The sequence below is a fragment of the Trichechus manatus genome, unplaced genomic scaffold (assembly GCF_000243295.1).
Source record: "Trichechus manatus latirostris isolate Lorelei unplaced genomic scaffold, TriManLat1.0 scaffold00055, whole genome shotgun sequence".
Lineage (NCBI taxonomy): Eukaryota > Metazoa > Chordata > Mammalia > Sirenia > Trichechidae > Trichechus > Trichechus manatus.
In genome coordinates, this window is record NW_004443991.1 from 11601566 (window position 1) to 11614259 (window position 12694).

The 12694-nt window shown below is 41.0% G+C and overlaps 1 pseudogene; it reads left to right on the plus strand.

Moving 5' to 3' along the window:
- The first annotated feature begins 6253 nt into the window (after positions 1-6253).
- The window catches only part of LOC101352630 (60S ribosomal protein L4 pseudogene), a 61778-nt pseudogene continuing 55337 nt past the window's right edge, over positions 6254-12694 (plus strand).

Genomic DNA, 12694 nt, shown 5'->3' on the forward strand with positions numbered 1-12694 from the left:
ACTAGTGTGTAAACTGAAGTGTTTAGGAACTGCCCTCTCATCACCCCTTTACAGGGCTATAGTGCCTTCGTAAGAGCTCCTTCTTCCTCTTTCTCCCCAAAACCCACTTAAATCCTTCTTATTTCTCAAGGCACAATTCAGTTATTATCTTTGAGGGACTATAGATGGCTTCACATAGAAGGTATCACTTTCTCTTCTCAGCTTCCATTGTTTTCAGCTTGAGGCTGGCACACCCATGTTGTGGTGTAATCCACTGTACATACCTTTACTTCTACTAGACTAAACTACGTGGGACACAGATTGACTTTTGTCTCTATGCCCACAACATGTAGCAACTTGGCAATCAAACTTCTGTACTAACAAGTGCCTATGAAAATACTTTATGCAGAGAAAGAGATTAAGGGGAGGGAAAGCAAAGGAGCTGGAGGCAATAGCCAGAGAACCGCATTTCACTTCCTGATGCGCATGTATTCTTTTGTCAATGCCAGCAAAGCAAATCCATTACTCTGTATTGTCTTTTTTTTTTTTAAAGAAAGCTTTTCCTCAGCCCCACATTAGGCCTGGCTTTTGTCATCTTGTGAATCCCTTCCCCTTTTGAATCTGTTCTTGAAATCCAGCCAAAGGTTAAAAGGCATGCCTATCTGTTATGAGACAGGATGAGGCTGGCTAGATCTCCAGGAGGCTCCTACTTTGAAAATTCTGTTTGGGTAGGTGGGCTGTGAAATAAACTACGGTAATTTATCTTATGGCAGAACTTTTCTTTGTAGAAACTGAGGGGGTTTCCCTCTGAGATAAAGCTCTTCCAGATATTACATGTGTTTAAATGGAAAGTTAAACCAATTAGGGGTTATTAGCACATGTATATTTTGTGTTAAAGCCCCTTTATTAGAAATTAATGCAGAATTTAAAGTTTAACTAATACTATTTACCAAATTAGATATAGCTAGTCTGGTCTGTTTTGAATGTTAAAAGTAGACCTACATAGCTTGTTTTCATGGGAGAAAAGAGTCTCGATGCTTCTTCAAAATCTTTGGAAAGTACCTCAGCTGACAGCTGGCTTTTCCTGATAGTTTTAAAGGGCATATAATAAGCATAAATAGAAGTCAATGTGGTAGTTTTCTTAAGGTTGTTTGTTTGTTTTTAAACTAGAAAGCTATACCGTGCATTTTCTTTTCCCTTGATTTTCAAATGTCTACCTATCCCTTAAAACCACTTTCACTCAAAAGCCTCATCTATTTATGTGGTTTGCATGTGGTTGATGTTTATTTGGGTAATCTGAGGTAGCAGAAGAGGAATACATTTAATCATCTAACCTTTAAATAAGGAACATTTGAAATGTCAGCATTTTATTTCAGGAACAGGTGAGCTATTGCATTATAAGCTTTTATTTATTTATTTACACCCAGCATCTCTCTGAAAAGGAATTTGAAACAGCTTAGAACAGCTTATTAAAAAGGGTAAAATAATAAGAACAAAAAGAAAAAGAAGATGAAAGATGAACACAGTAAATATTCCAACCAGAAAAGTCAGTACGGTTGCCGTGGTGGAATATAAACCTGTTTCCAAAATTCTTGGAAACAGAGCATGGTGAAAAACAAATTGTATAATCTTGAATAGTCAAAAGAAGGGAACAGGTTTTTCTGGTTCCAAACTGAGATCTCTCACAGAGAACACTATATAAGGGCCATTGATCTGAGCACCTATTGTGTAGTCAGATGCTGTGTCAGGTGCTGGGGGCACAACTATATAGGTGTGATGGTGGTCCAGGGGCAAAAGTATACATGGTTCTGGCCAAAAGCTTTTCAGAGAAAGTATAGCCTATCATTATCAATACCAAAAAACCAAGGTTGACTAGCATGTTCTCCTACACACACCTACTAGGATGAATTAGCAGCAGAATGCATCCATGGGTTTCAGGGTAAATTGACCTGTTCTTTGGAGCTCTTTTCTATGTGACCAATTATGTTGGAGATTGCTGAAAATGATGGCTCTGTTGGATTAGTCTAATTCCTGGCAGTAAGCAATTACCCAAACTATTTCTCCTCCAACATCTTTATATTATACCGATTCATGTTCATTGTAGAAAAAATATAAAATACAGATAAGAAAAAAATCATCTGTACACCTACCATGTAAAGACATACTAATGTTTTTCATGCTGTCAAATATTTTCTATCCACATTTTATTTGTGTCTGTGTATATTTTTAACTAACATGTCAGTTCCAGTAATTCTCTCCTACAGTCTATCTCAGATCAGCTTGTACTACCATTCCAAGTCATGTAGGAAGTGCAGTACACACCCCAAGATTCCTGTAATTTCTCAGTGACTCTTATTTGTCTTTGTCAACATTGCTTCACATTTCCCACTCCACCTTGTGATGTTTCCTTGTTTCCCCTGGGCACACAACTCCTTCTCCTCATCCCCCAGCACACATTTACGTGATCACTCACACTTTTTTCTTCCTGCTGCCCTCACCCACCCCAAATTCTGCTCATTTCTCATTTGCAGTGCCCTAGGAAAATCTCTTGATAAGATAGTATGGAGGGGTGATTGATTTATAACCTAAGGACCTGATGGGAAGGAGACAAAGTCATTAAAAGGAATTCCAGTGCTAGCTAGTAAAATATTTAAATCACACTATATAATGTATTGTGGGAGAAAGATGTGGCAGTCTGCTTCCTTAAAGACTTACAGCCTTGGAAACCCTTCTGGGCAGTTCTGCTCTGTCCTGTAGGTTGCTATGAGTTGAAATCGACTCTATGGCAGTGGGTTGTGTATATAATGTATTAGGAGCCCTGGTAGTGCACTAGTTAAAGTACTCAGCTGCCAACTGAAAGGTCGGAGGTTCAAACCCACCAGCCACCAGTCACTCCTTGGGAGAAAGATATGGCAGTCTGCTTCTGTAAAGATTATAGCCTTGGAAACCCTATTGGGCAGTTCTACTCTGTCCTATTGGGTTGCTATGAGTTGGAATTGACTTGACAGCAGTGAGGTTTTGGTAAGTATATAATGTATTTGACTTAAAAAAAAATAAGATCATGCTATACTTATGCTGAAATCCATACACCCACTTACCTATATTGTTGGGAATAGATTTAAACTAATTCAATCATTTTATAACCATCAGATTCTTTTTCATAGGTATCTATTGTCTCCAGTGATTGGATTACAGGGGAGCATGTTCATGATCTGTTAGGTGGTTAATCTCTGCCTGAATTCTGCCACATACTATGGTAGCCACAAAAATACTCAGACCTCCTACTATGGGGAGCATAATTAACTGACAGTGCCAGCTGTTTCCCCTCTGGATCTACCACCTGATTTGCACTGAGGCTGTGCTTCCTATGGCTGCACCCAGCCTACACCTGAGGTCCCTTAAGGGTATTAATGCAGGTCCTTTCCTGCAAGATGTGTGACTCCTTGGGTGGGTGACTTTGGTTTAAGGATTCCCCATTGGTCTGGCTGAAACTTTCTTGAACTCTCACTGTAATCCAAAGACTCTTCCTACCCCATGTCCTTCACAAGTGTAAGACCTTCATCACAATCTGAAGGTTCTCCCTGACTTCTCCTCTCACTTTTCCTTCATGGATACTTCCCCCAGTAAATCTCATGCAATAATCCTGTTTTGGTATCAGAAGGACCCAAAATAACACACATATCTATTTAGTAAGTGACCATAAAGAATCATAAAACCGTTTCATACAAGCTCAGCAAAGGCCAAGGTAGAGTCTAAGTTCTTTGGATGACAAGTTTGCTAGAGGCAGACACCAAAACATTCTAGTGCTAACTGCTCTTGTGGGTGTAGGCTTCTGTTATACCCCTGTTCAGGCAGGAGAAGATGTGCTTGTAAATTTCACCAATGAAAAAATATTTTGAACATCTTTTCTGCTAGCTAGCAAATCTTTCTAAAGTACAGGCTCTTGGAGTGTATGCTCTAAACAAATACTAACTAACCACACCAGGCAAGTAGATTAAATCAGTGAATACACACATCACGTGGTCTATGCTTAAGTATTTTAAAGTAAATTACAGTGTTATATGAACATTCCCATGTCTGTTAACAGCATCATATCAAATGACTGCATAAAGGTCAATTGCATGGGTATCCCACTTATTTTAAATAATTCTTCATGGCTGGGTGATTTAGTTTTCTAATTTTTAACTGTTAGTTTTTAATTTAGTGAATTCTTTCTGTATGATTTGTACATTGTCCAACTTTTCAGAAAACATTTTTTTGAAGTAGAATTATTGGGTCAAAAATTATCCCCAATTTTAAAGTTTTTAGATATTCATTACCAAAAAGTCTTCCAGGAAGTTTGTTTCGGGGGGGCAGAGCCAAGATGGTGGCTTAGTCACATGCACCATAACGTCCGCCTGCACCAAAGACTCAAAAAAACAAGAGAAACAGAAGCAGATTACAATCTGGGAGCCCTGAATATCAAAAAAGAACATCTAGAAATTGAACCAAACACTGACTGGAAAGAAAAAGAGAGTGAAAACAGCTAAAGAGGAGTGACATGAAATGGAGAAGCTCAGCCAGCTGTCCTGCCCTGACATGGCCAACTTAGGACAAAGCTAGTAGCGACCCCAGGTGAAGAAAACAGCAAGGCAACTTTACACAGAGAACCTCTACAGACACACACGGAAAGAAGCAAAGACAGGGAGGGTGCCAGGATCCAGAAGCAGAGATACTCAGGAGTGGCAGCCCTTGACCTCAGAGGTGAGTGGCATGCATGAAGCAGTGGACTCGTGGAGCGTCAGTGGGAATTCTCCCACCCATCCCATCCCCAGGCAGTCCCCCTCCTGGCACTCAAGAGAGGACAGGTCCTGCTTGCTGGCTGCAGTGGACTCACGTATCCTAGCAGGAGGAACACTCTCCCTCACCCCATCCTCCTAATCAGAGGCAGCAGAAGGTCCCAACCCTGACCACCTTGCCTGACTAGGGAACCACAACACAAGCTTATCCTCTTCCCCCCACCCCACCCAAACCCATCCACTGCTCTCACCCCCAGCCACCTGATAAGCAAGACTATGCATGCCCCTATGCGTGTGCCCACCTGCCACCTACTCCCTCCCCCAAGGCCTGGTGGAGAGCTGCAGCAGTGGGACAGTGAGAGAGCTTGACTTCCACTCTCTCCTCCTTCCCCCCACCTGGCGCGAGGTGACACTTCCACGCACGCATCTGTCAGGTGCGACTTCATCCCTTAACCCACCCAATGAGGGGCAGAGGAGCCATGACTGTGCACGCATCCATCCGCAGCTCCTTCTTCCCTCCCCCCGATCTGACTCAAGGCAGCACTTCTATGTGTGCATCCACCAGGCTCGACTCCATCCCTTATCCCACCCAATGAAGGGCAGAGAAGACACGACTGTGAACGCATGCCCTCACAGCCCCTTCCTCCCTTCCCTCGCCTGACGTAAGGAGCACCTCTGAAAATGCATCTGCCAGGCTTGACTCCATCTCTTAGCCCACCCAGCGAGGAGCAGAAGAGATGCAACTGTGTACACATCCCCTTGTGGCCCCTTTCTTTGCCTGACACGAGGCAGCACCTCTGTGCACGCATCCACCAGGTGCAATTTCATCCCTTAACCCACCCAGCAAGGGGCAGAGGAGCTATGACTACATGTGTATCCATCCTGAGGCCCTTTCCTCCCTCCGCCTGCCCACTACAGGGCAGAAGAGGAGTGAGTGTGTGCACATCCACAACTTACAGACAGATATGATGAGATTGAACAAACATCCACCTGCCATTCCTTCCCTCTTCACATGCCCAGGAGGAGGTGGCGGTAGAGTGACTGAGTGAATGTCTGCCTGCCGTCCCACCACCACCTAAACCCCCCCAACCAATGAGGGGTGTCTAGCATGCCCCACTCACCCACCACCCCCCCACACACCAGCTGCTCTACCTGCACAGAGAACATCATTTCCCACTCCTGCAACACTGAACAGAAGACTGAGGCCAAAGACTGACCAACTCACCCTCAGCTTCCTCACAAGACCAGTAAACAGAAATTCAAGCTCCCACACCTACCTGCCACTCCACTTGACCAAATACAAGTAGGGAGCACTCCAGCATGGCCAGTCCAAAGACCAGAGCACCACTCCAGCCACACCTGTCAGGAATCACCACAACAAAACAAAACAAAAAAGGACCCAGCAAACAATTATACAAATAAAAAATGAATACAATAACTCCTTAATGTACCGGAGACAACAGACAATAGCAAACCACCTAAAGAGGCAGTGCAAGATGGCCTCAGCAAGTGACCATAATAAAGAACCAGACATCCTCCCTGAGGAAGAAAAGGTAATGGAGCATCCTGATAAAGAATTCAAAAGGTTTATGTGTAGGGTCCTCAAAGGAATCAAAGAAAACACAGACAAAACTATGGAATACACAGACAAAATGCTAGAAGAATTCAGGAAAACGGTAGAAGAACAAAATGGCAAAATAAACAGACAATTGGAAACCATACAGAAACAGCAACTAGAAATCCAGAAGCTTAACAATAAAATTGCAAAAAATTGACAACAGAAAATTATAGGAGTAGAACTGAAACAATGGAAGACAGACACTAATCTGTTTGAGGAACAATCAAAAAAAGAAAAAGAAAGAAACTCTAGGAGCACTGGTGATGCAGTGGTTAAGAGCTACAGCTGCTAACCAAAAGCTCGGCAGTTTGAATCCACCAGCCACTCCCTGGAAACCCTATGGGGCAGTCTATTCTGTCCTAAAGGGTTGCTATGAGTCAGAATCAACTTGATGGCAAGGGGTTTTTTGGTTTTAAGAGTTATGTGGGACACCATCAGGAGGAATAACTTCTGTGTGATTGAAATCCCAGAAGGGGAGGAGTCAACAAAAAGTATAGAGAAAATTGCTGAAGATAGGCTGACAGAAAACTTCCATAATATCATGAAAGATGAGAAGACAACCGTATAAGAAGCACATCGGATCCCATACAAGATAGATCCCAAAAGAAGAACATCAAGACATATCATAATCAAACTTTCCAAAACCAAAGACAGAATCCTGAAAGCAGCTTAGGAAAAATGAAAGATCACCTACAAATGGGCATCGATAAGACTAAGTTCTGATTACACAGCAGAAAACATGCAGGCAAGAAGACAATGTGATAACATATGTAACACTTCAAAAGAAAAAAAAAAACTGCCAATCAAGAATTATATATATCCACCAAAATTATCCCTCAAGTATAATGGTGAAATTAGGACATTTCTCAATAAACAGAAATTAAATGAATTTGTAAAAACCAGATGAACTTTACAAGAAATGTTACAGGGAGTCCTTTGGACAGAAAACTAACAACACACCAGACAACAACCTGATATTAAAAATATGACAACATCAGACAGATATCAACACAGATAAAGAACTCTCAAAATAAAGCTAAAATATGGAACACAGGAAATGAGAGATGTCAATTTGTAACTGACAACCAACTCAAAACATAAAGGGGAAATGAAGGCTATGGGTTTAGAACTTCCACATGGAGAGGAAGTCAAAGCGATATCGAGAAATAAATTACTGCTTTAAACTTAGTAAGATAAAGGTAAATTTCAGGATAACCACAGAAAAAGTCAACAAAACTCCTCATCAAATATAAAAGAAGAAAATCATAAGGATTCAGTACACATAAAACCAGAAACAATGAAGGAAATGAAAATACAAGCCCCCCACACACAAAAAAAAACCTCAGCATGGAAAATTAAGCAGAACAAAGAAACTATCAACACCACAAAAAAAGCAGAAGAAAGTAACAGCAATAAACTCATACCTATCAATAATCACACTGAATGTAAATGGCCTAAATACACCAGTAAAGAGATTGAGAATGGCAGAATGGATTAAAAAAAAAAAAAAAAAAAAAAAACACCCATCAATATGCTGTCTGCAAGAGAAAAGTCTTAGACACAAAGATATAAATAAATTAAAACTTAAAGGATGGAAAAAGGTATATCAAGCAAACGATAACCAAAAAAGATCAAGAGTGGCAATATTAATCTCTGATAAAATAGATTTTAAAATAAAACCCAAAGACAAGGAAGGACATTATATAATGATTAAAGGGTCAATCCACCAAGAGGACATAACCATAATAAGTATATATGCACTCAACAACAGAGCTCCAAAATACATAAAACAAACTCTAATAGCACTGAAAAGAGAAATAGATACTTACACAAAATACCAGGAGACTTTAACATACTACTCTCGGTGAAGGACAGAATTAGAAAGAAAGTCAAACAAAGACACAGAAGATCTAAATACTACAGTCAATCAACTTGACCTTATAGACATACACAGAGCACTTCACCTAACAGAGGCAAAGTACACATTCTTCTCCAATGTTCATGGATCATTCTCCAGAATACACCACATCTTAGGCCACAAAGCAACCCTCAACAAATTCAAAAAAATTGAAATAATACAAAGTATCTTCTCTGATCACAACACTATATAAAAGTAGAACTCAATAACCGGAAGAGCAAAGGAAAAAAACTTAATAAATGGAAACTAAATGGCACCCTGCTTAAAAACTACTAAGTAATAGAAGAAATCAAAGATGGAATTAAAAATTCCTAGAATCAAATGAGAATAAAAACACAACATACCAAAACCTTTGGAACACAGCAAGTGCAATGCTTAGAGGTCATTTTATAAGAATAAACTCACACATCAAAAAAGAAGAACAAAAATCAAAACATTAATCCTGCAACTCGAACAATTAGAAAGAGAGCAGCAAAAGAAGCCCACACTTGCCAGAAGAAATGCAATAATAAAAATTACAGCAGGAATAAATGAAACAGAAATAGAAAAACAATGGAAAGAATCAACAAGAGTAAAAGTTGGTTTTTTGAAAGGATCAATAAAATTGACAAACCACTGGCAAAAGAAAAACAGAAGATGCAAATAACCTGAATAAGAAAAGAGATGGGTGACATTACAACAGAACCAACTGAAATAAAAAGGATTATAACAGAGTACTATGAAAAACTATACTCCAACAAGTTTGAAAACCTAGAGGAAATTTCTAGACATACACCACCTACCTAAACTAACACAAACTGAGGCAGAGAATTTGAACAGACTCATAACAAAAGAAGAAATTGAAAAGTTCATAAAAATATTCCCAACAACAAACAAACCCCAGTCCAGACAGCTTCACTGGAGAATTCTACCAAACATTCAAAGAAGAGTTGACATCACTTCTATTCAAACTATTCCAGAACATAGAAAAGGAAAGAGTACCCCTGAATTCATTCTATGAAGCCAGCATCACCCTAATAACAAAGCCAGGCAAAGACATCACTAAAAAAGAAAATTCTAGACCAACAACCCTAATGAATATAGATGCAAAAATTCTCAACAAAATCCTAGCCAATAGAATTCAATAGCATATCAAAAAATAATACATCATGGCCAAGTTGGATTCATACCAGGCATGTGAAGTTGGTACATTAGAAAATCAATCAATATAATCTACCACATACATAAAACAAAGGGAAAGAATCACATGATCATCTCAATTGATGCAGAAAAGGCATTTGATAAAATCCAACACCGATTCCTGATAAAAACTCTCAGCAAAATAGGATTAGAAGGGAAATTCCTCAACATATTTCAAAGGAATTTTTACAAAGCCAACAGCCAACATTATCCTCAACAGAGAGAATCTGAAAGCATTCCCCTTGAGAATGGGAACTAGACAAGGATGCCCTTTGTCACCACTCTAATCCCACATTGTATTGGAAGTCCTAGTGACAGCAATAAGGCAAGAAAAAGAAATAAAGGGCATCAAAATTGGTAAGGAAGAGGTAAAACTATCCCTATTCACAGATGATCTGATCTTATACACAGAAAACCCCAAAGAATCCACAAGAAAGCTACTGGTACTAACAGAAGATTTCAGCAAAGTAGCAGAATACAAAGTTAATATACAAAAATCAGTTGGGTTCCTCTACATCAACAAAGAGAATTGTGACAAGGAAATCAGGATAACAATACCATTTACAATAGCCCCCCCCCAAAGATAAAATACTTAGGAATAAATCTGACCAGGGACGTAAAAGACTTATACAAAGATAACTACAAAACACTACTGCAAGAAACCAAAAGAGAGCTACATAAACGGAAAAACATACCATGCTTTTGAATAGGAAAAGTTAACATTGTGAAAATGTCAATACTACCCAAAGTGATATATAGATACAATGCAATCCCAATCCAATTCCAACAGCATTCTTCAATGAGATGGAAAAACTAATCACTACCTGTATGTGGAAGGGAAAGAGATGCTGAATAGGTAAAGATTTATTTAAAAAGGAAGTTTGTTTCAATTAACACTCCAAACATTACTGTTTGAATAGGCTTATTTCTCCACCACCCCACCTATCACAACTGTCTGTCATACTGTGGTGGCTTAAGTGTTATTATGAGGCTGGAAGTCATGCCACCAGTATTTCAAATACCAGCAGGGTCACTCATGGTGGACAGGTTTCAGCAGAGCTTCCAAACTAAGACAGACTAGGAAGAAGGACTTGGCAGACTACTTCTGGAAAAATTGGCTAGTAAAAACCTTATGAATAGGGCAGAACATTGTATGGTATAATGCCGGAAGATGAGCCTCTCATATTAGAAGACACTCAAAATACAACTGGAAAAGAGCTGCCTCCTCAAAGTAGAGTTGGCCTTAATGATGTGGATGGAGTAAAGCTTTCAGGACCTTTGTTTGCTGAGGTGGCCTGACTCCAAATGAGAAGAAACAGCTGCAAACATAAATTAATAACTGGAACATGGAATGTACGAAGTATGAATCTAGGAAACTTGGAAGTCATCAAAAATGAAATAGAGAGATGGAGCCAAGGTGGTGGAAGTCAGAATCTTTGTGAGGTCCCTCTTACAACAAAGACCTGAAAAAACAAGTGAATCGGACATATACGACAATTTAGAAACCCTAAGCATCACAAACAAAGCTAAAGAATTGGACTGAGTGAGAGGTGGAAAGGGAGACATTTCAAAACCAGTGGAAACTGGAATTATGGATCACTGGACCACCAGCGTCATGCTAGCTGAATCTGCACAGCACACACATATTGAGAAAAGCAGTAACATCCCAAGCTGAAACCCACCCCATCTGGTGCAACTAAGTAGCAGTGAATCTGCACACACCTCCAGAAACAAACAGGAGTGACACCAGACCTGCAAAAGTTAAGTGCAAGCTCCTAACCCAATGTACACATACCATACTCCTTCCCCAACCAGAGCACCATGGCTTAGGAGTACTCCCTTCTCCTCATTCATCCCCCTCCCCACTCTAACACTAGACCAGTGGCATTCAACACTGCCATGTCCCAAATTAAGGCCCTGTCTGGTCTGAAGATGCCTGCCCTTTGGCCCAGCCACTGGGGTAGAGGGTCCATGGACTTGCAGTGTTCCTCACCATTGCTGATCACCTACACCAGTGCCTTGCTGGCCAAACTGCACAGCACACCCCTATTAGGACAAAACAGGCAGAACTTCCAACCAAAGCCTATTTTCATTCGCAGCAGCCAAGTGGGAGGTGCAGATCTGTGGCATTCGACACCACTCTGCCCCCTAAGGGGCCTCACCCACTCAAACTGGTGGCCTGAGGGCTGGCGGTACCACCCAATCCATCTGGCCACCAATGACAGGGGCCTGAGAATCGGTGGTACCCCCTAACCCCCACAGCTGATGGCACCAGGAACCCAAGGACTGGCTGCAATACCACCCCCACTATGCGCTCTAGTAGTCAGGGACACACCCTCCAACTGGGCAGTCAGGGGCAGCTGACAGCCCCCTGCCTTGCCCCCTACATTGCTCCCACTGCAACCGAAGGGCTGTGCCTGGTCCAAACACCCTCACGCAGCCCTGCCTGCCCAGGACTGTAGGTGAGAGTTGTCGCACCACACACTAGGTGACCAATGACCCAGACACCTGCACCCCAACAAACGGGTAAGCAGTGGAGCACACACACACAACACCCAACACAACGACCAGGGAGAATACCCCCTGCACCCAAGGCCAGGTGACCAGCAAGACAGATTCATTACCTCACCAAAAATGCCACCTATATCTTTAGCAGCCCCACAAAAACAGTGAACAGACTCCAGAGCTCACACAATTGTAAATGGTCCGACCATCGGGAGACAGGAGGTGAGAGCTTCAACAAAGCCAGATTAACTACCAGAGTAGCACACACACCCAACCTATTTGGACATATCAAAACAAAACAATAATTCAGGACACAGTAACCAAAAATAAAATAAATAAATAAATATTATAGCTTATTGATACCTCAGAGACAATAGTCAATATCAAATCACATAAAGAAGCAGAAAAAGATGGCTCTAGCAAGTGACCAAAATAAAGAACCAGAAAACCTTCCAGAGGAAGATAATGCAATGGAATTACCTGATAAAGAATTCAAAAGACTAATATCCAGAGCTCTCCGAGAGATCAAGGAGGAGATCAGGCAAAACACAGACCAAAGTCATGGAAGCTCCATAGACACATCCAAACTCTCTGAGGGACTGAATTGCTAGGTGGAGGGCTGTGGAGACCATGGTCTTGGGGAACATCTAGCTCAATTGGCATAACACAGTTTATAAAGGCAATGTTCTACATTCTACCTTGGTGAGTAGTGTCTGG